Source organism: Equus asinus, chromosome 21 (genome assembly GCF_041296235.1).
Source record: "Equus asinus isolate D_3611 breed Donkey chromosome 21, EquAss-T2T_v2, whole genome shotgun sequence".
Classification (NCBI taxonomy): Eukaryota; Metazoa; Chordata; class Mammalia; order Perissodactyla; family Equidae; genus Equus; species Equus asinus.
In genome coordinates, this window is record NC_091810.1 from 17,465,386 (window position 1) to 17,491,436 (window position 26,051).

General features: G+C 49.1%; 1 protein-coding gene across 2 annotated transcripts in view; it reads right to left on the reverse strand.

Moving 5' to 3' along the window:
* The window catches only part of HRH1 (histamine receptor H1), a 97,290-nt gene extending 81,632 nt beyond the window's left edge, over nt 1-15,658 (reverse strand). Inside the window, exons 1-2 of one of the 2 annotated variants that reach the window (XM_014835625.3) lie at nt 15,466-15,658; nt 11,362-11,512 (exon numbers count right to left, since the gene is read on the reverse strand). The gene's annotated coding sequence lies outside the window, so the exon portion shown is untranslated. The remainder of the gene's footprint in view (nt 1-11,361; nt 11,513-15,465) is intronic. The other variant, XM_014835655.3, reaches the window with a different exon arrangement.
* Nucleotides 15,659-26,051: the final 10,393 nt, after the last annotated feature.

Sequence of the window (26,051 nt, forward strand, 5' to 3'; positions counted from 1 at the left end):
ACTGCAGATTCAGGATAGCTGACAGGCAATGTTTCCATCCTGGGTACCAGCTCTGACCTCAATGAATCAGAGAGGCAAGGAATTCCCGGTCTGTTCATCTGACCATCACTGTGTACGTGAGCATAACCCCATAACTGGGACTCATTCTGAATCCATGGTAAACTCCTTCCCATCTCCTGGTGATTCTCCAGGCTCTCTCTTCTACACTCTACCAGACTATGCGCCCTTTGGAACCGAGTTAGCACCCGGGGTAGGAACTGTCAGAAACTCTCAGGGAAATGCATTTCTGCCCTCCATAGCTGTGGGGCTGACAGGAGTGAGGGGAAAACCCCCCAGAGAAGGCTGGGTCCACATCCATCCCCTCTTTCTCTCCTTTCTGCAATTCAGCAAAGGCTCAATTATTTGAAATTTCTCTCCAAAGTTTCACTTCCTGGGCTCCTTTTAGGACTGCTAAGCCCATAGTAATCAGCATTTTCAGCAACATCAGCATTTTAGAAACAGTATGTCAGACACTGTTGGAAGTCCTGGTGACCAGGGGAGGTGTTGTTTTGTTGTGGCATTTGGAACTGATGTGTCATGAGAGAACTCAGGCCATATCCTGGGTGTGTGGGGTGACGAGAGGGTGGCCAACTTCCTAACAATGTACCTGCAGCAGAAGAAAAAGTATAGCTAGCTTTCATGTCACACCCCCCGCATGCCAGGCTCTATTCTAAGAGCATTACATGATCTAATTCATCTACTCCTCACAATTCCACGAGGTAGGAACTATTATCATCCTATTTTGCAGATGAGAAAACTGAGGCACAGAGAGGTGAAGAGACTTGTTCAGTGTATGGCCAGCAAGTCATTCCAAGATCAGATGGATAGGAAGCAGCTGAACCAGGTCTGGAACCTGGATTGGTCTGGCACCGTGAGCCTGTTCCTGCTTCTGTGTCTGTGGAAGAAAGTTAGAAAAGGGGAACCTCCTGAGCCCTGGGTAGAGATTAGGGTACAGATTAAACAGAGGTAGATTAAAAATATCTGCGCTGCCAGCTGTTGGCTCTGTGCTCACTTCGCTTCTCCAAGCCTCAGTGTGCTCATCTGTAAAATGAGAATAATAATGCCTACGTCATGTCCAGGATTTCAGTAATGATTCTTTTGATTGCAGGTAACATAAACTCGATTATAACCAGCTTCAGCCAAAAAGGGTTTTGGACTGAATTTAGGAGGTAGTTCTAGATTCAGACACAGTCCATGCCAGAAGCTCAAGGGAGGTTGTCGTGAATCTGTCCCTTCTGTCTCTTGACTGTTTTCTTTCATGTCAGGTTTATTAGCAGGCTGGGTCTCTCCACAAGGAGGCAGAAATGGCCAATTAAGCAACCTCAAGGCAAAATGATGACTTCCTTCCCAAAACTTCCAGCAAATATCCCAGGATTGGGGCCGGCCTCGTGGCTTAGTGGTTAAAGTTCTGCATGCTCCACTATGGTGGCCTGGGTTTGAAGGTTCGGATCCCAGGCGTGGATGCTGTGGAGGCATCCCACATACAAAGTAGAGGAAGATTGGCGCAGATGTTAGCTCAGGGCTAATCTTCAAGCCAAAAAAAAATCCCAGGTTGAGCTCCCATTGGCCTGGCTTGGGTCACATGCCCAGCCCTGAAACCATCCTGGCTGCTCTGATTGGCCAAGCCTGAGTCACATGCCTCCACCAGGAGTCAGGGGGTGGGGTCAGCCCCTCCTAAGTCACAGGGACCAGGGGTGGGTGAGGGATGGTTCTCTAAAGGAAAATCAGGGTGTGTTTAGCAGAATAACAGGCACTGGGGCTGGACAGGCACAGGTGCCCGCTTCCTCACGGAACTATGGTTAGGATTAAATCCGATTGTGTGTGCAAAGTGTTTGGCTCTGGTGGTTGCTCAGGAACTGAGTCACCTCCTTTCTTTCCTCTCCTCTGAGAAACACAACTTACCAAATTCAGGCCAATTGCTTCCTTGTTCTCTTGGGGAAACTAAGAAGGTCCAGAGAGGGGAAGAGACTTGCCCAAGGTGACCCAGCTAACCAGCTGCAGAAGCCAGTCGATCAATCATAGAACCCCTGTCTCCTGACCTGAAACAAATTCTTCTTAAAGTCTAGCTGAGAACTTTGAGATCCCCGCTAACCAAGGGAGCTATCTTTGCATTGCAAAGGGAAGACTGGAAAATTGCAAAGCCCTTCAAACCCAGAGGAAATGCATGCCACTGAGGTTGGGCTCCCGGGCTGTGCAACAAGCTATGGACAGGGTAGTCTGGAGCAGAGTGCCTGGTCCGGCTCCCACTCCATCACATTATGGATGCAGCCATTTCCTCTGGGGACTCTGCCCTCTGGGTGCTAAGAGGTCCAAGCAGTCATTCTTCATTTAGCTGCCCAAAGTAGGCAAGACCGCCCTTCCTCTGCTTTATTTCCTGCTCAGTTTGTGAGAGCAGAAGTGCATCCTTCAGGGCCAAAGGGTCAAGCAGCAAGCCTGCTATTTAGAGTTGTCAAAATTGACCCTTCCAGGCTGGCCCGGACCCAGTTCCAAAGCTTCTGGCCTTGGACAGCTGGTCTGACTTCCCGGTCTAAAGTTAGTCAGATTGGCCTGCACGAAAAAATCTTTGTTTAAAGGAAGGCGTGCAAGAAAGGCAGATATCAAGGTGGAATGGCGAGACCGGGTCCCTCCATCCCCCTTAAGTGAATCGCAGACGTGTAGCGTCACACTGCAGGAGAAAGTGTAGGTCACCCTCTGACCTTCCTTGGGGGCGGTTTGGAGCCAGATGTGGAGAACTTTAAAAATGCTCAGTCTGTTATTCCTGAGCAAATAATCATGGAGCTCACCAAGATATGCATGAAGATGCTCATTACTATCATTATGTGTGATGGTAAAAGATTGAACAATGCAAATGTCTAACCATAGGGGACGGGTTAAGTAAATTACGGTACATCAATAGGATGCACTAGTATACAGATGCTAAGATCACATCAGAGAATACGGAATTATGTGAAAACTGATCATGGTGTGTGGATGTTAAGTTAAAAAAGCAAGTTATAAGAGACTAAGTGTGCTTAAATTCATTTGGTGAAAAAAACATACCTATTCATGTATTAAAAAGCTTTATGTAGTTATATCTGGGATAGGTGGGAAGGAGAGGAAAATTTGTGGGTGCTTTTGGTTTTACTTATCTGTATTTTCTAGCATTTCTTTAGTAAATTCCCACTACTTTGTTAATTAGGAGAAATGCCCAATAATTTTATAAAAGGATTTGTGTTTGGTTTCGTTTTGGAAAAGCACTTTCGTTTATTAAAATATCACAACCAGAAGTGAGATTAAATTTCTCTCTCTCTCTCTCTCTCTGGCTAGGACGCGTGGAGAGGAATGGGGAGGGAGCAGCAGCAACAGCTGCAGAGCAGTGCAGCGCAAGAAGGTTGCTGAGCCCAGGAGACTGAACCCGTTTGCTGTGTGACCCTGAGCAAGTCACTCAGCATCTCTGGGCCTCCGTTGCTACATCCATAAAATGAAGCATTTGGTTACATTATCTCTGGAATTCTTCCCAAGCCTGAAATTCTATGTGTGGATAAGTTGGGTGAGCTCCAATGAATGTTTATATATGCTCCAGGAGAACATGTAATGGCCCAGAAACGTGTTCAGCATAAATTATTTTTGTCTCTCCAGCCCTGTGAGACTGCTGAAAACTCTGCTTAGCTTCTGTTCTTCTTAGCGTCTGCTTTCTGCTCAGCTTCTCAGTCTTTCCATCTAGCTCCCTAGGAACTGGTAAATTCATGGGAAAAAGCACATAGAAAGCTGGGGTCACCTCCATGTGTTTCTCTTCACTCTGGGATCTTGGTCCTTCAAGTCCTGGCTTCCTGGAGAGCTCTTTGGTGCCTTCTAACAGATTTAATTTTCTTTTTAACAATTTCATCCAGATTTTCTAGTTGTTTATTGAGAGGATTGATCTCTACAAGCTCGTTTGTCATGGGCAGAAGTAGAAGTCCCTTCATGTGTTATTAAGTGAAAATGCTGTCATAAAATGGTGTGGACGGTGGAATTCTATTTATATGCAAAACACGTGCATGTGTTTATGCAGAAGAAATAGAGAAAGAACAAAAGCTACACACAGCGCTCATCTCTAGCTAGGTTTTCATTTTTTAACATTTAGTTATATTTTTCAACTTTTGTACAATGGACACTGAGAATGTCCAAACTGGGGTTGACTTTTGAGGCCACTTACACCCATTTTTAAAACGGGTAAACTGAAGTCAAGAACATTTAAGTTCATTTCAACTTAACCATTATTGGAGGCTTGCTGCGGGCAGAGAACCATGTGAGGGGCCTTGGAGCACCCAGAGGAACGTAACACCTGGTCACTTATTCCTCCATCTCGAGGGTCTCCAACGTGTGCTGGACTGTGGATGTGAGGGTGGAGATGGCAAGAATCTGCCTCCAAGATACTCTAGCTGGGGAGAAGGATCTCCAAATAAACCATCCGAGGAATGGTGTGATGAAGGCTACAGTGACGATGTGGCAGAGACTGTGGGTTGCCTCTTAATAACCATTCTTCCAGTCTCCAACTAAAAGATTATATTTCCATCCTCCCTTGATGCAAGTTGTGGTCATGTGACTAAATTTTGGCCAATGAGATGTAAGGGGAAATGTTGTGGGGATTTCTGGGGCATCTTTTTAAAGGGAACAAGCAAACTTCCCTTTCCTTTTTTCTGCTGTTTGGGATGTAGATGTGATGGCTGGAGCTTTAGGAGCCATTCTGACCCATAATGTCACTGTCACCTTGGTAAGGGAGCCCCATACTAGGATGATGGAATAGATGAAATAGCCTTAGTCACTGACACCATGGAGTTACCATATCAGCCCTGGGCTGCCTGTCTCCTTCGTTTTTTTTTTTTTTTTTTGCATGAGAAAGAAATAAACTTCTATCTTGCTTATGCCACTGTTGTTTTGGATTTTCTCTTAGAGGCAGATAAGCCCAATCCTAACTTATACAAATCCTAAAAATAAAGTGCTATGGGAACAAAGAAATGGAGGGAGGGAGGAATAACTATGTCCATTCTTAAGCATCACGGAAGTCAGCGTAAGTGTGAAGGATGTGAAGAGTTCGCCAGGGCGATGGGCAGGATTAAGAAGGAAGAGAGTGGGGCTGGCCCGGTGGCACAGTGGTTAGGTTTGCATGTTCCACTTCGGCAGCCCGGGGTTCGCCGGTTCGGATCCCAGGTGCGGACATGGCACTGCTTGGCAACCCATGCTGTGGCAGGCATCTCACATATAAAGTAGAGGAAGATGGGCATGGATGTTAGCTCAGGGCCAGTCTTCCTCAAAAACAAAAAAAGTAGGAAGAGGGTTTCTGGCAGAGTGGACCATGCAGGGAGCATGGGCACAGGGCTGGGAAAGTGCACTGGGGTGTTGGAGTGAAGCAGCCTGGATTCCAATCCCATCACAATTTTTAGCAAGTCACTTCACCACTCTGGGCCTCAGTTTCCCCATCTGTAAAATGGGGATAATAACAGTGTCAACCTTATTGAGTCAGAGTGAGGATTACATGAGTGGGAGTGAGGATTGCATAAGTTGATGCACATAAAGTGCCTGGCAGATGGGGAGTGGTCAGTCAAGGCTGGTGTTACGTGCTTATCTGTAAAATGGGATAATCACAGTCCCACCGTAGGGTGGCCAAGGTGTGGAGCACAGCGCAGGGCTTTATGCACAGTGGGCGCTCCACTACAGCCCTCTTTCTCTCCCTTCCCTCAAGATGTCGCCAATCAATATTAAACAATTCATCACCAAGCCCTACTCTGTGCCTGGCCCTATGCCAGGAGGTCGCTGATTCCAGGACGAGTCAGACCTCATCCCTGCCGTCTCAAGGGGAGGAAAGGAGCATAGAGAGACCAGCGTAAGATGGTGTGAAAGTGCCACCGAGGTCCAGTTGCAGTCCACGTACCCAGGTGAGCAAAACAGCTCACTTTATTTTCTGCTGGGTGAGCTCAGTCTCTGCTGTCATCTCCCATTTCGGGGGGGTGCGGGGGTAACTGTAACCTCAGGTAAATTGAGTTGTTCCTGTTTCCCGGGGGCAGTATCTCAGTTCTAGAGATCCTTTGGGCAGCCTCTGGGGCGCATCATTGTTTATCCACGCTGGCATCTGTTGAGACATCTCTGTTCCTAGCTCAGGTCACGCAGCCACACAGGTGGCTGCTAAGTGGTCCCTTGTTCCTAAGCCTCATCCCCTCTCTCAGCTGCTTCCAGGGCCCTCCCAAGGGCACCGGAACCATCGCTCAGCTCCCGTGGCCCCTGGGGCAGAGAGCTCTGTCAGACACACGAGGCTCCTCTGCTCAGCGCACGCAGCCGGTTCTCCTCTAGAGAGCCCGCCTAGGCAAAGAGCACAGGTCCTACATGGTTTCTACATGCAATTTCCTTGAACTTCTCTGAGGATTTGGGGTCTGTCTCCCAGCTTGGGGCCATGCCCCGAGAAGGGGCAGGTTCAGTGGCCCCTTCCCCTGGGGCTGGTACCCTCCTCCTGCCTGGCTGCTGTTGCTCCAGCTCTCTCGCCCTTGTCTGGAAACTCTTGTCTAGTTCAGGGAGGCAGAGCCTTGCTCCCAAATCCCGTGCATCTTCCCGTAAGAGTCACGTCGTCAATGCACGGGAGCCTTTTCCTGCTGCCCTTGAGGACCTAGACTCTTGAAACTCCAAAGCCAGGAAGAGACTCTGGTTTCTCTTTTTCTGGAGGGCCAGAAAAGGACAGTAGCCTTGAGACAGTAGCCTAAGTTGGAGGGATGGAAGGCTCTTGGTTAACAGAAACCAGCAAGAATGAAAAACGACCCAAAGAGCTGCCTCCACGCCCCCACCAGGGTGGCTGAAATTAAGAAGACTGACAACAGCAAGTGTTGGCAGGATGTGGAGCCGCTGGAACACTCGCACACGCCTGGTGGGAATGCAAAGTGGTACAGGCACTTGGGGACACTGTGCGGCCACTTTAACAAGCATAGATCTGCCCCATGACCCAGAAATTGTACTCCTAGGCTTATCTTGAAGATAAACAAAAACATATGTCCACGAAAGACGGTACAGAAAGCATAACAGCTTGAGTCATACTAGTCCAAACTGGAAACAGCTCAAATATCCACCATCAGAAGTTTGAAGAAACAACTCGTGGTACCTCCATTCTATGGGATACAGCAATAAAAGTAGATGGACAATTGCCGCCCACAACAACATGGAAGAAAGTCAAAATCGTTATTTTGAATAAAAGAAACCAAACAAAAAAGTAAATATACGATTCTACCATATGAAGTTCAATCGCTGGCAGAACTAATCGATGGTTTTAGGAGGGGTTGCCTCTGGGGGGAGGGGAGAGGGAGGGGCTGTGTGGACCTAGAAGGGACACCGGAAGCGAGTGCTGGAGAAGGTCTATACTTTGATCTTTGGGATGGTAACACGGGCATATAGATAGGTAAAAATTTTAATCTTCGTGCATTTTATTATATGTAAATTATACCTCAATTAGAAAAAAATCTAATTTTCCTTAAAAAACACAGAGGCTAACATTTAACAAATAATACGCTACCCTCGGTGCTAGAAACAGGTAAGCACGCAGCACTGTGAGAGCCCGGGAGAGGCAACACCCGCACTGTGTGTGGGGAGGGGATGGGACAGAGGGGGCCCCCAAGGAAGGCTTCCCGGTGGAAGTGATGGCTAGACTGCCCTTGGAAGGACTTGAGCTGAAGGTCAAGCAAAGAAGAAGCCTAAGGATATTGCAGGTGCGGGGAACGGCACGCAAAGGCTCTGGGGGGTCCCAGGAGAACTGGCCTGAGAGAGGTGGGGTGTGAGGCGGCACACGGCAGCAGGAGCCGGATCTGACCGAGCTCATAGACCAAAGGGAGGCGTGAAGACGTCAGATCTGCACTTTGGCAAAGCTCACCCAGGAGGTAGGGAGGAAGGTGGTGCAGAGGGGGCTGCCACCATCCAACAGGTGGGGACGTGTGGCTTGAACCAGGGCAGGGACAAAGGGGATCGAGGTGGGAGAAAAGCTTCCAGGGATCTTGAGAAAGAAGGCTTTGTAAACCATCACACTGGGGGACAGGGAGAGGAAACAGCTAAGGAGCCTCCTGGGCTCTTGCCCTTCACATCAGGGTGGAGCCATTTGCTGAGAAAAAGATTGGAGGAGGTAACATCTGGAAGAGTGGTAGTGGCTGGCTGGATATTGTTTTTGCCTGTTCGGCCCTTGCTCCCCTTTTTCTCGTGACGGAACCCTGCTTTTTGTAGAGAGAACTACTCCTTCCTACCCTCAGGCCACGTACCTAAAGTGAGGGTGACCCCACCTCTCAGCTGCAAACCACGTGACCCTCGCCTGGCCAATCAGCACGTTCCAGCTCTCCAGGGAAACACTGGGACTGGTTCAGGGATGGGCACGTGACCCAGATGGACCCACTGAGAGTGAGCCCTGGAAAGTCTGCTGGAACTCTTGGGAAAGAAGCCTGTCTTTTCTGCTGGGGGTGCTGAGCTGGTGGAGCCTGGAGCTGCTGATGGCCGTCTTTGCCACCAAGCAGGGGAAAGCCTGCCTGAGGATGAAGCCAGCTCTTGAGAATGAGAACGAATGAGAGCCAAAAAAATGAGAGAGTGGTATGTCTGATGATATTTTGGAGCCCCTAGATCCAGCCAAGCCTGAAGCCTAACCTGGCCTTTTCGTCTTTGTGAGCAAATGTATTCTCTTCTTGGAGTAATTCTGTTTGAGTTGGGCTTTTCGTCACATCTAACTGAAAGAGTTAATAATGAATATAGGCTCCACTAAAATGCTTTTGTGTGGGTACAGAGCTTCTGTTTGGGAGGATGAGAAAGTTCTGGAAATGGATACTGGTAATGATTGCATAACATTGTGAATGTACTTAATGCCAGTGAATCGAACACTTAAAAATTGGTTAAAATGGTAAATTTTATGTTAGTATATTTTACCATAATTTAAAAAATTTTTTAAAAAGCTCCCATAAATATGCTTACATAAGCTTTAGGTAAAGCTGTAAACATAAAATGGCTTCACGGAAGATGTGCATTTTGAGATGGAGCTTGAAAGATAACTGAGCAAGATCTGGTGTGGAAGGGGAGGTATTTGAGGTGGAGGGAACAGCACAAACAAACCCTTGGAGGGAGGAAAGTAAAATTTGCATCCAGGGGAGAGTGAGTGGTCAAGTTGGCTTGAGTGGTTAGCTCCATGGAACCTCCCCCCTGCCCCACCCCGCCCCGGCAGGTGAGCATGGTGTTAGGAACACATGTTTGGCCCCTCTGCCCCCATTCATATGTTGAAGTGCTAACCCAGTCCCAGGGTGATGGTGTTTGCAGGCGGGGCTTGTTGAGGTCATTAGGGTTGGACGAGGTCATGAGGGTGGGGCCTCAGCATGGGATTAGCGGCCTTATAAGAAGAGACACCAGACTCACTTCCTCTCTCTCTCCCCGTGTGCACACCCAGAGGCGAGGCCAGGCGAGGACACAGCGAGAAGGCAGCCAGCTACGAGCCAGAGGAGGGTTCTCACCAGAGCTAAACCCTGCTGCCACCCTGATCTCGGGCTTCCCGCCTCCAGAACTGTGAGAAGATAAATTTCTGTTCTTTAAGCCACCCAGTCTCAGGTATTTCATGGCAGCCCAAGCAGGCTAAGACACATGACGTTGTACATTTTACAGATGGAGACGCCGAGGCCCAGAGAAGTTAGGTAATTCTCTGAGTCACACAGCCTTTAAGTGTCAGAGCCCAGGTGAAAACCTGGCAATTGGGTGTTTTGACAGGTGCACAGGGATGATGGGAGGCCAGTGGGGTTCCTCTGAGGGAGGTTCCCGGAAGACGGGAGCAGAGTTTTGAAATGGGGAGGTGGCTTGGTGGAGAGGCTGGGGCATGGGAGGGTCTGAGACGGGGCAGAGTGAGTCCCCAGGAGGCTGCCAGGGGTGTGTGAGGGCAAAAAGGAATCGTAGCTGGAGTGGAAAGAATGAGCAAGTTCTGGGTGTGGACGAGGCCTGGCTTAAGGAATCCGAGAGGTGGAACTGTGGCTGGGTTGTGTGGAGCGAGAGATCTTGGCCCTGGGGCCAAAGTCAACCACTGCGCCTAAAATAGGAAGAGGGGCTAATTTTGCCTTTTGGGTGGTTGTAGTTTATTCACAATTTTGTTCAACCATCACCACTATCCATTTCCAGAACTTTTCCATCACTCCAAGAAAACAACTCTGTCTCCCGGTTCCCTCTTCCCCCATTTCCTGACAACCACTAGTCTACTTTCTGTCTCTATAGATGTCCCTATTCTGCACTGTCACATAAACGGAATCAGCTCTGCAGTATGTACCTAACGGGACTGCCTTCTTTCACTTAGCATACTGTTTTCAAGTTTACCCGTGTTGTAGCCTGTGCCAGGATTCCGTTCCTTCTTATGGCTGAGTACTATCCAGTGAACGCACAGTCCTTAACTGGCATATCCATTCATTAGTTGATGGACACTTGGGTTTCCTCCCTTTGGCTGTTATGGGTAATCTGCTGTGAACATTCTCGTACAAGTTTTTGTGTGACTCTATGCCTTTTATTCTCTTGCTTATATACCTGGGAATGGAATTGCTGAATTATATGGTAATTCTGTTTTAACTTTTTGAGGAACCACCAACCCGATTTCCAGAACAGCTACACCACTTTACCTCTCTTGGGCAATGTTCCAGGGTCCCAGAGTCTCTCCATCCTTGCCAACACTTGTCTGTTTCTTTTCTTTTATTACAGCCATCCTAGTGGGTGTGAAGTGGCATCTCACTGTGATTTTTATTTGCGTTTCCCTAGTGACTAATGATATCGAGCATCTTTTTATGAGTTTATTGGCTATTGGTATATCTTCTTTGGAGAAATGTCTCTTTGGATCCTTTGCCCATTTTTTAGTTGGGTTGTCTGCCTTTTTATTGTTGATTTGTAAGAATTCTTTATATATTCTAGATACTGGATCCATATCAGATATAGGATTTGCAAATATTTTCTCCCCTTCCCTGGGGGTCCCCTTTTTCTAATTTACACCAGGGCTTCTTCAGGGCTGATAGGGACCTTAACCCCTCAGCCAGAGCACCAGACACTCTCTCACTGTGAAAACAGAAACAGTCTCTCAGAGGGCTCGCCGGGAGAGGACGTGGTAGCGTCTCCATCTCTTTACGGTGGGTTCTCCATGGCCAGGCACTCAGGGTATAAACTGAAGATAACATGGCCCCTCCCTCTCGCGTTCCCCATTTCATGAAGGATACCTACAATCACCCAGACTCTCAAGCCCAAAACTCAGGCGGGGCCTTCACTCCGCCCCTCTCAGGCCACCATCCAATCAGCCACCACAGCCGGTCACCCCGCACGCCCTCCGGTTTAGGCCACGGTTACCTGAATGATTTCAACAGCTTCACAATTGTCTGCAGACCTTACGGCTTGCTTCTTCCAGTCGGTTCTCCCCTGCGTCAGCACACGAGCGGAGTGACTTTTCTTAAGTGGAAATCCCATCGTGGGGCTCCCCTTGTGGACAACTTCTCAGTGGCTGTTGTCAAGAGAAGAGGTGCCAGGCCTGCCTGAGTGCTTCTTGCTCCCACCGTTCTCTCCACCCTCCTTCTTAAAGTGACTCAGCCCGACTGAAGCTTCTCCCAGTTTCCCGGCTCACCCGCCCCCACGCTGGGCAGAAATCATTCGCTCTGAAATAGGGGCTAGTAAAGAAATGGCAGCGGGAGTTCCAGAACGGGTCACAGGTTAGGCGGCAACTGGTGGGGGAGGAGCCAGGGGGTTTGTGTGGGGAAGGGCAAGGAAGGACGACGTGAGGGGAGGGAACCTCGCTCACACGTGTGCGGTGACACGCTTGGACATGTGTGGACACGCGGGCCCGCCTGGTCCTCGTCTGAGTCACCCAGAGTCTCCTGGGCGTGTGAGAGCCTGAGTCAGCCCGGGGGTGGGGCCGCTTACACTGGCCCACTCGGAGCCTCCTACAGTCCCCTAACCCAAGTGCCGGAGAGGCCGGCAGAGACCCTGCGGCCCCCACCTTCAGCCCTTGGCCTCTATAAACCTGCATTGCTGTCACCTCAAAAATGGAAATGATGACACCCTCCTGGCTTTCATGGGGCTCAAAGCAAACCTGTGCTTGAGAAGCACATCTAGACTTTTGCGTTCACTTTTATAACAGATGGGGAAACTGAGGCTCAAAGAGACAAGTCAGTAGTTTCCAACCTTGACTGTGTCTTAGGATCGCCAGGGGAATTTGCTGACAACAAGGGTCTCTGGATCTTCCCTGCCGGCTTGGGCTAGGCCCTGTCATCTGTATTTCACATGTGATTCTGCTGAGAAGCAGGGAGCGGCTGACTGCTCCAAGGACGCAGGCAGAAAGCTGTGGGAGTGCCAGCGGTCCCACCTCCTGACCAGGTCTGGTTCTCTTCCCAGAACCCAGAGGTGTGCCTGTGGCCAGAGGGTCACTGAGGTCAGGGCTGTGTGTGGCCGGCACACCTTGCCTTCCCAGAATACCCAGCCTGCTGGGTGGGGTGGGGATGGAGGGGGTGCTGGGGGCAGGCGTATTGGACTCTGGGCACCCTCCTGACTCCCTGCCCACCCTTCCATCAAAACCTGTTCTCTGCACAGGATCTGAGACTCATTAGCACTTAAGTGCAATTTGCCTAGTAATACCAATCTAAAACACGGCCATATCTCCTTCTTTCTTTTCTTCTCTTTCTCTCTTTCCTTCCTCCCTCCCTCCCTCCCCCTCCATGGTCTGCTTTCTAATTTTGCACCCGGTCTTGAGCTGTAAATCAGAGTTACATTTCCTCAGGTCTTTGTTCCTTCATTTATTATTTATGCTTCCCACGACTGCTGGGCAAATCCACAAAGCCACAGCTCCAGTCCTGTCCACTCTCAGCCCGCCCTGCCCCCGCCCCCACACAGCTGCAGCTGATTGTGGCTGAGAAAAGCTCACAACCTCCCCCACTGGGCTCACTTTAAAACTCCTGACCTTGGATGTGAGGAGAGCCCTCAGTTCTGCCAGCAATCAGACTCTACCTCCCCACTCCTGCGCTCTCCAGCGCTGCTGGACCGTTTCACTCCTCCGCTCCCCTAAACCCTTAACGCCTCCTCCCGTCCTCTCTCTGCTTCCCATTCAATGAGACAATCGAAGCAGTGGGAAAGTCCACAGATCCACCACGCACGACCCTCCTGCTGACATCTCCACTCACGGACTCAGCCTTCCTACCTGTCACCACAGGTGAACTGACCACACACTTAGGCATCTGTGTTGTGCACTGGACCCCATCGCCCTTCATCTGCTCAAAGGAGATCTCTCCAGCAATTCGCCCTCTTTTCCCACAGCATCACTTTTAACCTCCCCTGGATCATTGTCATCAGCATACAAATAAGCCATTATTTCTCCCATCTTTAAAACAACAGCAACAATAACAAAAATCTTCCTGACCCCTCTTCCCGCTCTAGCTACGCATTCGCATCTTCCTGTTTTAGTTAGTTATTGCTGTGTGACAATCCAAATCAAACAACCATTGTGTTCTCTCTCCAAGTGGGTGGGTTGATGGGGCTCAGCTGGGTGGCTATTCTGCTTGTGTGGTATCAGTTGGGGCCATATCCTTCCAGGGGCTCCACTGGGCTAGGGTGTCCCAAGGCTGGTGCTTGGTGCTGGCTGTTGAGCTAAGGGCCTCCATTCTTTCCTCCACGCCACCTCTCCAAGTGGCTTGCACTTCTTGCAGCGCAGTGCCTGGCTTCCAAGGGTGCGAAAGCTGCGGGACCTTCTTAAGTCTTCAGCCTGGAACTGGTACAATGTGGCTTCTGCTGCATTCTGTTGGTTAAAGTGGATCATAAGGATAGCCTAGATTCAGGGGAAGGACTTGGGTACTAGGAGGCAAGTTCACTGGAGGCCGCTGAGCAACAAGTTCCCACACTCCCCTTGCAGCAAATCTCCTCGCAAGAGCTGTCCATCCTCAGTCTCTCCAATTCCTCCCTCCCATTTGTCTTAGACCCGTTCCAGTCGGGCTTTCAAGGCTGCTGCTCCACAGATGCCCCCTTTGTCAAGGTTGCCAACAGCCTGCACAGGCAGAATCCATGGTCAATTCTCAGTCCTTGTCTTCCTTGGCTTGGCACAATTGACTGCCCCCTTCTTCTCTTGATTTGTGGGACCCTGTCCCGTCTTAGCCTGCCCCCTCCTCGCTGGTCTCTCCTTCTCATTCTCCTTCACTGGTTCTCTTCTCTCCCCAACCTCTTAATGTTGGGATGACCTGGGCTCCGTTCTTGATCCTCTTCTCTTCTTCTGTATCACTCTCTTGGTAATCTCACCCCATCTCATTGCTTTAAATATCATTTGTATGTAAGTGACTCCACATTTATATCTCCAGCCTAGATTGCTCCTGAATTCCAACTAATATCGACTGCTATTGACATCTCCATTGGATATCAGGGCCCATCCAGACCCCTCGTTTCCAAACCTGAACTCCGAATTGCCACCCCCCCAAACCTTGACCTGACCCTGGCGTTCCCTGTTTAGGTTGATGGTAACTCCTATCTTGCAGTTACTCAGGCTAAGAGTCCCAGCATCAGACTTGACTCCTCTCTGTCTCTCACGCCCTTATCCAATCCACCATGAAATTCTGCTGCATCTCCCTTCGGAAGATGTGTAGACTCTGACCATCTCTCGTTTCTCTAAGTGCCACTGCCCTGGTGTCAGCCACCGTCCCCTCTTAGCTGGATGACTTCTCATTGCTCTTTCTGCTTCTGCCCTAACCTCCTATTGCCGACTGGTTTACAACAGAGTGGCCAGAGGGGTCCTTTTAAAATCTAAGCCAGATCGCGTCCCTCCTCTGCTCAATACCTTCCGACAGCTCCCATGTTACTCAGCAAGAAAGCCACAGTTCTCACCGTCACCTAAGGCCCCATGTGAGCTGGCCGCCCCGTGACCCCTGACCCCTCCTCCTCTCCCTTTCCCTCACTCTGCTCCAGCTGCTTAGCCTCTGATTTTATCCTTCACACACAGCGGGCACACTCCCACCCCAAGCCTTTGCACACGCCCCTTCCCCCACCTGGAATGCTCTCCCCTTAGATCTCTGCCAGGCTCCTGCCCTCGCCGCCTTCCAGTCTCTGCTGGAGGTTCTTTGCAAGGCCTTCCCTCACCTCCCCGAGAATTGCCTCCTGCCCTGCCTCTCTGGCTTTCCCAACCTCCCTGGCCCTGCTCTTTCCTCTTGTCAGTAGTTCTTAACCTTCTAACATACTCTATAATTTACTCATTTATTATGTTTATTGGCTGCCTCATGTTGTTAAAATGTAAGGTTCACCAGGGCAAAAAGTCTTTGTCTCTTGTTCACAGATGTATTCTAATGCCTAGAGTGGAGCCGGCTACCGAGAGGGTACTAAAATTTTATTTTTTAATTTTCCTATAAGTAGCTTGAATCCTTTTAAGTATCTCAAATCCTCTGTGACACAAGGCAGGGTGTAGACAAGTTCATTCTTGCATTCACTCACCTGTCTAACCCTCCGTCCATCCTCTTGACTGCCCATCCATTCATCTGTATCCATTTATCTGCTTATCGCCATGCATTCATGTCTGTCCGTCTGTCTGTGCATTCGTCCCATCCAACGTATATCCCAGAGACCCGTCAAAAAACATTGCTGAAGCATTTGCTTTCGGCCAAGCACTGCGCTGGGCCTGACAGTCAAATCCATGACGATAAGACTTTGACCCCTGAGGTAGTTGTAAGTGAATAAATAACCATTCCAGGATGTTCGCATGAGGAACAACAAAACAAAACAGGGCCTGAAGTCTGTTTTTTTTTCTTTTAAATGTTTCTGCCATTTCATGTTTTTATTTTTACTGTTCTGGGGATTTCCCCTGCCTTCTTTCCTTGAGCAGCTCTAAGCGTCTGAGTGGTCTGACCTATGCTGCCACTGTCGTGTCCTCACTCCCAGCCTCACCAGGGAGCGGCTTGCTTCTTTTGTTTTTTAACATTGGCACCTGAGCTAACATCTGTTGCCAGTCTTCTTTTTTCTTCTTCTTCTTTTTCTTCTCTGCAAAGCACCCTAGGATGTAGTTGTATATTCTAGTTGTGAGTACCTCTGGTTGTGGCGTGTGGGACGCCGCCTCAGCATGGCCCTATGAGTGGTGCTAGGTTCACACCCAGGATCCAAACCAGTGAAACCCTGGGCTGCTGAAGTGGAGCTGGCGAACTCAGCCCCTCGGCCACGCGGCGGCCCCAGCCTGAAGTCTTAATGTCAAGAATGGCACCGTAGGGGCCACCCCGTGGCTGAGTGGTTAAGTTCAGGCACTCCGCTTCATGTGGCTCAGGGTTTCGCCGGTTTGGATCCTGGGCACGGACCTGGCACCGCTCATCAGGCCATGCTGAGGCGGTGTCCCACATGCCACAACCAGAGGCACTCACAACTAGAATATACAACTATGTGCTGGGGTACTTTGGGGAGAAGAAGAAGAAAAAACAAATTGGAAATAGATGTTAGCTCAGGTGCCAGTCTTAAAAAAAAAAAAAAAAAAAGAACGGCACCGTAAGCAACAGCTGGTGAATTGCTGGGGTGGAGGTGGGCTGGGGAGGGAGAGACGGAAGTTACTCTGGGCACTCTCCTCCTCTGTCGCTGCTTTTGGCTGGCCCTGCCCAGCGCAGGGCACAGACCTGAGACATCTGGGTTCTTCTTCCCTCCAGGTCCCTGAGCCCCAGTTTCCTCATCTGCAAAATGAGATAGTAGTACTCACCTGACAGCATCAGCAAACGCACGGGGGAAACGTCTTGAATCGATGGTTCTTAACTCTGGCTGCACAGTCTAGTTCTCCGGGCACCTGGTGCCTGGGTCCCCTCTAAGAGCAATTAAATCTGAACCTCTTGGAGTGGGGCCTGAGCATCCACGTTTTAACTGTTTGGCGGTGGGGCCTGGGCATTGCTGTTTTTAAGAAGCTTCTGGAGGATTCTAATGTGCAGCCAGGCTTATGTACCATTAGAGGCAGAGCCATTTAATCAATGCTCCTTGTCTATGTAATTCACCCTGAATATTGCAGCTGGAGAAAAGCAGATTTAGTTAGAGGAGGTGAGACACTGGTGAAGATGCTGATGACAACGTCTTTCAAGGGCTTCGCAAGTTGTATGTTTCTTGTTATCTTACTCTTCTTACTATTTTTGATTTTAGCTTGTGTCATGGGCAAAACTCGTGTTCATAAGGTGAATTTTTGGAGGGGGAGTTACAGGAAGTAAGAGTTGAAGAGAAACTCTCAGAGGGAAGGAAGGAGAGATTGAAAGATGTCTTCCTGAGCTAACGGGGCAAGAGTAAATGAAGAAATGGCAAAGAAAAACCTGCGAAAGTACAGGAGAACTGGCCTGAGATTGCATCTCCAGCTGCCCACTGCACGATGGGGGAATCGGTGGGGCAGCGGCTCGCCCCTGTCCAGAGGGGGGGCGGGTGTCTTGGTGGGAACAGGAGAATCAGACCCAGGTTCTACGCAGTGGAATACCAGCTCAGGTCCTCCAAGGAGCAGACGCCAAGACAACAGGCATGCAGGGAATTTGTTGGGGGAGCTCCTTGTGAGGAAGAAAGGGGAGACCCCCAGATCACAGGGCAGGCCAGACGCCCCTGAAGGGAGAGAGGGAAGGAAGAGCCCTGGGTGGAAGGAGCCTCCCAGTGCACCGCCGTGTGGAGAAAGTCTTGGCCAGGCCCACGGGGAGCCGCAGAGCAAAGACGGGCCGTTAGAGGAGCCCCTTTTGGGAAAGGAAGGCCCAGCTTTGGTATCTCCCCTTGCTCTGTCACTGTCTGGGAGCAGCCTGGGCAGCAGCTGGAGGCTGTCGGCCAACTACACTCTTCCCAAGAGGGAATGTTAAAGGGGCAACTCCACGGACACCATAGACTCTTACAAAATAATAGAAATATTCATTCATTCAACCAATATTTATTGAGCTCGTCTGAAGCATCAAACTCTGTGCCAGGCACGTCCCTGCCCTCTGGGAGCTTTTATGCCACAGCTGGGGAGAAAGACGTTACAGGATGAATTACCTGTAAGTAAGAGATGCTGGAAGGGTCTATAGCAGGTGACCATATGATTTACCTCAAACCTGGACCCTTTTGAGAGTGAAAGTGGATGCTGTTAATAATTACACCTGGTCAGTTGGCATAAACTGGGATATCCTGGGCAAACTGGGGTAAAGGGAGATCCTGGAACAGAGAAGCTCGACGGGGTCCAGGGAATCGGAAAGACCTCCTTGAGGAAGGGCCGTTGGAGCTGAGATCTGAAGGATGCGTAGGAGAGAACTAGCTGCTTGGGCCCCATGTGTGTTATCAGAAGCTGTGATCCCTCCTGCACGGCTGTCACTGCGGGTGTCGGTTGATCATTTGGTGATGGATTTCCCGCTGTCTCAGGGGCTCCCGTATCCAGGATGTCACCATGGTCTGAAAGAGCGCTGCTGGGATTCTTTTCATGGCGCTCGAGGGCCCCTGGAGAGGTGTCAGTGGCCTGCCGTCTGCCTTTTATTATGCCATTCTGGACGGAAAATAAGGGAACTGGCAACATCCAGTTGTATGGGATTTTTACATCTTTTGAGACATCAATGGACCTGCTTTCCACAAATCTGTTTAATTGTTGTAAATATATATAACATAAAATTGACCATTTTAACCACTTTTAAAGTGTACAGTTCATTGGCAGTAAGTATATTCACATTGTTGTGCAACCATCACCACCACCCATCTCCAGAATTTTCCGTCTTCCCAAACGGACTCTGTTCCCCTTTGACACTAATTCCCCTCCCCCAGCCCCTAGCAACCCCCACTCTACTCCTTGTCTCTGTGACTCTGACTATCTAGGGACCTCGTATAAGGGGAGTCTGTCCTTTGTGACTGGCTTGTTTCACTCAGCGTAGTGTCCTCAAGGTTCATCCATGTTGTAGCCTGTGTCAGAATTTCTTTCCTTTTTAAGGCTGAATAATATTCCATTGTTTGAATTTACCACATTTTGTTTATCTATTCATCCATCAGTGGATGGTTGGATTGTTTCCACCTTTTGGCTGCTGTTACTGCAGCTGCTGTGAGCCTGGGGGTACAAATACCTGTTCGAGTTCCTGCTTTCAATTCATTGGCATATAGAGCTGGAAGTGAAATCGCTGGATCACATGGTAATTCTGTTTAATTTTTTTTTTTTTTTTAGATTTTATTTTTCCTTTTTCTCCCAAAGCCCCCCAGTACATAGTTGTATATTTTAGTTGTGGATCCTTCTAGTTGTGTCATGTGGGACACCGCCTCAGCATGGCCTGATGAGCGGTGCCATGTCCATGCCCAGGATCTGAACTGCTGAAACCCTGGGCCGCCAAAGCGGAGCGCGCAGACTTAACCACTCGGCCACGGGGCCAGCCCCCTGTGTTTAATTTTGAGGAACTGTCACACTGTTTTCCACAGCGTCTGCACCATTTCACATTCCCACCAGCAATGCACAGGAGGTCTAATTTCTCCCCATCCTCGCCACACTTGTTATTTTCTCCTGTAATCTTTTATAGGGACTTTAAAAAAATTTTATTTGAGATCATTGTAAATTCACAGGCAGTTGTAAGGAATACTCTGGAGAGGCGATGGTGACATCTTTCGTAACTGTAGCACAGTATCACAGCTGGGACACTGATTGGTAGAACCCGCTGACCTTAAGCAGGTGTCTCCAGTTTTGCATGCACTCGTGTGTGTGTATCTTTTGTAAATTTATCCCGTGTGTGGATGCACATCACCATCACCACGGTCAAGATACAAAACAGTTCTCTCACAAGGATCCACAAACGGATTTTTTTTTTTTAAACTTTTATTTTGGAAAAATTAAAATTACTTAAAAATAGATAGTGTAGTGCAGTCAACAGCCAGGCACCATCGTCCAACTTGAACGACTCCCAATTTACGGCTGATGGTTTCCTCTCTGGCCTCGCCCGCTCCTGCATTATTATGCAGTAAATCTCGGCCTGCTTATTATCTCATCTGCAAATATTTCAGGCTGTAAACTCTAAGAGACAAAGACACTGCTCTTAAGCAGAACAATAACACTGTCATTATGCTCCATCCCCAGCCCACCAACAATAATCCCCAAGAGGCTGCACAGGACATCTGCAGACGTTACAGACCCTCCTTCCCCACGCACGACAAGCGAGCTACATCTTAGAAGGGGCACACATCGGCCATAACGAAGTTGCTGAAGGACAACAGACAAGATTAACAAGTTCTTTTTCTCCCACACCCCAACCAATCCATCAGAAACTCCAGGTGCTCTACCTTCAAGATGGAATCGCTATCTGACCCACCGCATGTCACCATCTGGCTCCTGTCACTCTTGTCCCAGCCCCACCGTCTCTCGCCTGGGCCGATGCATAGCCTTCTCCCTGCCCCCGAGCCCCATCCCCCCCACCCCTGTCTCCATCTCTGGCCCCACTACTGCCTGGTGTCTGCCCTGAGCCAGAGGGAGCCTGTCAAAACGTAAGCCAGTGCAGACCCCTCCTCTGCTCTGTGCCCTCCCGGGGCTTCTCATCTCCTTCAAGAGCCTGGCCTATTGGCCTGGCATTCCTATTACCCCCTGATTTCATCCTCTCCTCTCTCCCTCTGCCACACCTGCAGAGGACTGTCTGCTGTTGGCAGCCTCCCACCCCAGGACCTTTGCCCATGCTCTTCCCTCTGCCTGGAGTATTCCTCTCCAGATGTCCGCTTGACCTTCTCTCCTTCACGTCTCTGCTCTGTACGAGCGTCTTTTGTTTGCATGCCTGGATCCACTCAACACCTATTTCCACCCTGTCCCCCAGGTGCTGGCTGCAGGGACCAAATGAACAGACTCCTTCACCCTCAGCTTCCGCTTGGTTTGGCCCATGGAGGGCACCATGAGAAGGCTGGCTGTGGTAGGAGAGGAGCGAGGTCGGTTGTTAATTCCTGGGCTCCCTTCCCGGGTGGCTGGTGCATGCTGGCTGTGGCCCTGTCAGGTGGCCTCTCCACACAGCCTTCTCTCTCTCGGTCTTCAGTCATGTCTCCTCCTCTTCCAGCCATGGGGTGATAGCGGCCACACCCCGCTATCCTTGTAGTTTCCCTCCATCCTTCCCACATTGTTGTAAATAGTCCCTCCGCTAACTCTCCTCTGGTGACCCACTCCAGTGTGCCAGCTGTTCCCTGTTAGGATGCTGACTGAGGAAGTCAGCTTGTCTCTGGCCACCCAACCTAAAATTGCACCCTCCCCACACCCACACCCTCTCTGTATTCTGTACTTTGTGTTCCTCAGCATTTCTCGCCATCTATCATGGTACATATTGTACTTACCTATCTTGTTTATTATCTGTCTCCCCCAACTGGGACAGCTGTGTCCTGTTGCACAGGCTGTGCACTGCACAGTTCCAGAGGTCACAATTTCTATAGACTATAATGTGAGAGGGCAACGTTACCTCCTGGAATTATACAACACGGTGGCCCTGCCTCTCACTGAAATATGAGCTCTGCCTTTTTCTTTTTTCTACTACAGTATCTCAAATGCTTAGAGCAGTACTTGGACCCTAGTAGGTCTCACAAAATTGTCTTTGGTGACTGTTGATTGCTTTTACTTCCCATGAAAAGTACAAGTAGCCTTATGCAGTGGGGTCAGGAGGTCTTAGTGAGTTTTCTGAGGGTTCCCCTGGTACTCGCCTCCATGACTGGCATTCTGTCCAGCACACAGCAGGTGCCCAGTAAATATTTTGAGTGAATGCATAAGTCAGTGTGGAGTGGCTTCCCAGCCCGGCCACCCACTGACTGTATGACCTTGGCCAAGTCAGTCCTGAGCCTGAGCCCCAGGTGGGGTTAGGCCTGTCCACTGAGACGACCCTACAGGACTGTGAGGGCCGATACTAGTCAGGAGCATTCAGAAGGCACCAGGCAGAGCAGGAGGAACCGTCCCATCCTGTACATGGCTCCTGCGTCTGTCTGACGGCTTTGAGAGGCTGCGCAGCGTGCTCCCTGAGCTGCCCGGCTCCGCTCTCTCTTCCACTCCTCTCTGAGTGTTAGATCTTGTCTGGCCAGTTCACCCGTGAGCTCCTGGTGGGGTGGCTTTCTGTTTCATGGCCTCTTTCCTCCAGGGGACAGAGCTCAGAGATGCTCTGTGGATGCTCTTTGCTTGATTGAAAGTGCTTTGGGAAACAGGAGGAACTTGGGAAAAGACAGCGATTAGAATGAACCATTAGGCATTAATGCCACCTGCCATCAGTGCAGCAGCCAGACTGGCTTCCCTCGAGCCTGGGCTGGGGTTAATTAGCTTTTGGATTTCTTAGCTGTGGGGGGTCTCTTTAATCATCTGCCATCTGGTCCGGCTCAGCCCTGGCAGGAGAGAGGCCTCTAGAAGCAGGAGCTGATGGTCTTGCAGAGGGAGAGCCCTCAGAGCTGAAACTGGGCTTCAGGGACCAGACTGTCCACTGCGCGCCCCGTTTGAGGAAACTGAGGCCCGTAGAGGTCGGGACTGACCCTGAGCATGCAGCAGAGCAGCATCCAGAGCTCAGGTTTCCTGCGTTACTGTTTGGGACTTTGTCCATTTCAGAATCCGTCCATCCACTGAGGAAATACTTCCCTAGCACCTCCTAGGCCTGGGACGCGGGGACCTTGTGGATGACTAAACCGGGGCTTACACTGCAGTAGAGGCCACCACCAATCAATGCGCAAACAAACAAATAAATTGATAATGGCAAATGGCGAAAGGGCCATGGAAGAGACAAGCAGTGCGATGAAAGGGACTGCCATCGATCACCTCATGCAGGGACATCAGGGAGGGCCTCTCTGAGGAGCTGACAATTTCCCCAAGATAGCAAGGAGTTTTTCTTTACAGAATGGCAGCTAATAAATAAAGATGAAATAATAGCATGAGAATATCATAATTCTGCAACCCCCAAAAGATTAATGGATCCAGTCTTTGGCATCAGTGGCTGCAAACAGCACAAAAAGGGAGGCTAGCAGACACTCAGTGCCTCCTGATGGAGGAACACAACATGCCCCCAAACGCCCAGAAAACTGGACCTAAATCTGAGCGAGCCTCTAGCCCGGCTCTAGCCGGTGAAGTACGCACACATGAGTCACACATGTCACAAACGTAATTTTAAATTTTCTTTTTTTTTATTACAGTAACATTGGTTTATAACATTTCATAAGTTTCAGGTGTATTAAATTGAAAAAGTAAAAAGAAACAGGTGAAATTAATTTGAATAACGTGTGCTATTTAACCCAATATATCTATATCATCATTTCTCTCTCTCTATGTTATCATTTCTATATATAATCATTTCTACAGATAATCATTTCTATATACAATTAATATAAAAATGATCAATGAAATATCTTCCATTCTTTTTCATACTTAGTTGTTGAAATCTGGTGTGTGTATTACACGTAAGCACATCTCGATGTGGACAGCCCACATTTAAGGGCTCGGCAGCCTCGTGTGGCCAGCCCTTCTGTGCTGAGCAGCACTGCTCCAGTTCAACTGCCAGTGGCTGGGAAATTCAGAGGACAGGGGAACATGTGAAACAGCACCATCCTGATGCAATCCGCAAAACCCAGAAACTCTGATTTTCTGGAAAACTTTACAGAAAAGCAACCCAGCCTTTTTGAAAAAATTTTTTTTAAAGATTTTATTTTTTTCCTTTTTCTCCCCAAAGCCCCCCAGTACATAGTTGTATATTCTTCGTTGTGGGTCCTTCCAGTTGTGGCATGTGGGACGCCGCCTCAGCGTGGTCTGATGAGCAGTGCCATGTCTGCGCCCAGGATTCGAACCAACGAAACACTGGGCCACCTGCAGTGGAGCGCGCGAACTTAACCACTCAGCCACGGGGCCAGCCCCCTTTTTTTTTGTTTGTTTTTTAAGAAATACATTGTAAGGGGGAAAATAGTGGAGAGAGAATCCACAAATTAACAGAATCTTCAGAGGCATGTGTATCGACTAGTCCCAAGGTGGGAACCTTGTTGGATTCTGGTTGAAACTCTCTCTAAAACATTTTCCAGTGTTTATGAAGTAACTGGATATCTGAACACTGAATATTTGATGCTACTAAACAGCTGTTATTTGTTCTAGGCGTGATGATGGTACTGTGATTTTTTTTTTTAAAGAGTCATTATCTTTTAGAGAGACATACTGAAATATTTAAGAAGGCATCTGAAATAATATGAAGTCCAGAATTTGCTTCAGAGTACTATGGGAGGGGAGACAATAACTGGAGTGGGGATAAAAGGAAACAAGATTGAAAATGTTTGATGGATACATGCATTTTATTATACTGGTCTGTCTATTTTTTTTTTTTTTTGAGGAAGATTAGCCCTAAGCTAACATCTGCTGCCAGTCTTCCTCATTTTGCTGAGGAAGGCTGGCCCTGAGCTCACATCCGTGCCCCTTTTCCTCTACTTTGTATGTGGGACGCCTGCCACAGCATGGCTTGACAAGCGGTGCCATGTCTGCACCCGGGATCTGAACCGGCGAACCCCGGGCTGCCGAAACGGAACGTGTGAACTTAACTGCTGTGCCACCAGGCCGGCCCCTGGTCTGTCTACTTTTGTATATGTTTGAAATTTTCCATAGTAAAACCTTTTTTTCTTTTTAAGGAAATTGGGATGATATTGGAAAGGGATGTGGATAGTGGGGGCCACGGAAGAACAGATTCCGCTAGGGTAGGGATGTCCGCCTTATCCACCAGTGTTTCATAGCACCTCACACAGATAGGACACATGCTAGTTACTTAGTACATTTCCCCCCTTTTTGCAGTTGTATTTGTCCTTATGGCTCTTTGGGTATATCCCACCAGGGGTGTACAGTCAAATTACTATTTTTAAGAAATAACTCTTTACTGTGTGGCTATATCACCAAATTTTTTAAGGTTTATTTATTTCATTTTACCTTTTATTTTTAGTGATTTTTTTACACTTTAATTTCGTTTCATAATTGTGTAAAGTACTTGGATATTTTCCAAGTCAAATCTACAAAATAAGGCCCAGTCAAAGGAGCTCAGCTTCAATCCCGGACCATTTCCTTGTGAGACTCGCTGCCACCATTTGGCTACAGCTAACGGGATTGAAGTCAGGGACCCTCCTTCTTCTAGGGTTGACCCTTGACCCATTGACTAGCCCATTGATCATACCTCTTTGAATTTTGAAACTCAAACAAAGAGACAAAGGGATGAAAGGGGTTGGATTTTACTCATCAGATGGTGGCATACTGACCAGACTGCCCTTGCTGTGTTCCCTCTCCTAAGGCCCTGGCGTCCCAGCCCTCTGACACTGCTCTGTTCCTTCCCCCGTCCCGGCGAGGTTCTCCAGCTTTCGCTCAGTTCTGAGTCTCCGTTTGAATCCACTGCATTCCCCTAGGCTTACGAGCCTGAGTCCATTTCTGTTGCTCACACCCTAAGGACCTTAACTGAATCACAGACCTTCAGCAACAAACCACATATTTAAATACTTAACCTAAACCCTGATAAGACAAACCCAGAGCGCTCTGAGAGCCCGGAACCACCTCGGGGGTGCAGTGAGCTCGGAGAAGGCCCTGGGTCAGGCAAAGCTGGAGAAGCGAGTGTGGCAGCCAGGACAGCTGTGTTAGGGGTGTGGCTGGGTGATTCGTGTTCGCTAGGGCCCCGTACCTCATGGTTTCAGCCTGAGGTTCCCCATAGCCTGTGCTTAGGATGGTGAACACTTCACTGCCACCTCTCCCCGGCTGACATTCTCCATCTATGACATCACCGGCGAGGGCTTGTGATTTCCACCATAGCTCAGCCTTGTGAGCTACTCAGAGGGTGGACCTTTGAGGTTCAGGGTTTTTTTTTTTCCTGTATTAAGTTCTCCTGACTCTACTCCTCGGCAGGCTGATTGAAATGCCTGGAGGAGCCAGGCCAGGTGGAGGAGAATATGGAGCAGTGGGGACTGGGGAGAACTCAAGGGGTTCCGCTATTAGGTTCCAGTGATTGTCACCATGTGAGAAGGGAAGCTCAGGGTCACCAAGTCATCTGATTTTTTGTAAGAACCTGAAAGTTAGGAATTTTATGTAAAATATTCTTATTTTTAAAATACTCTGAAGGACAAACAAAACATATCTATGGATTAATCCATCC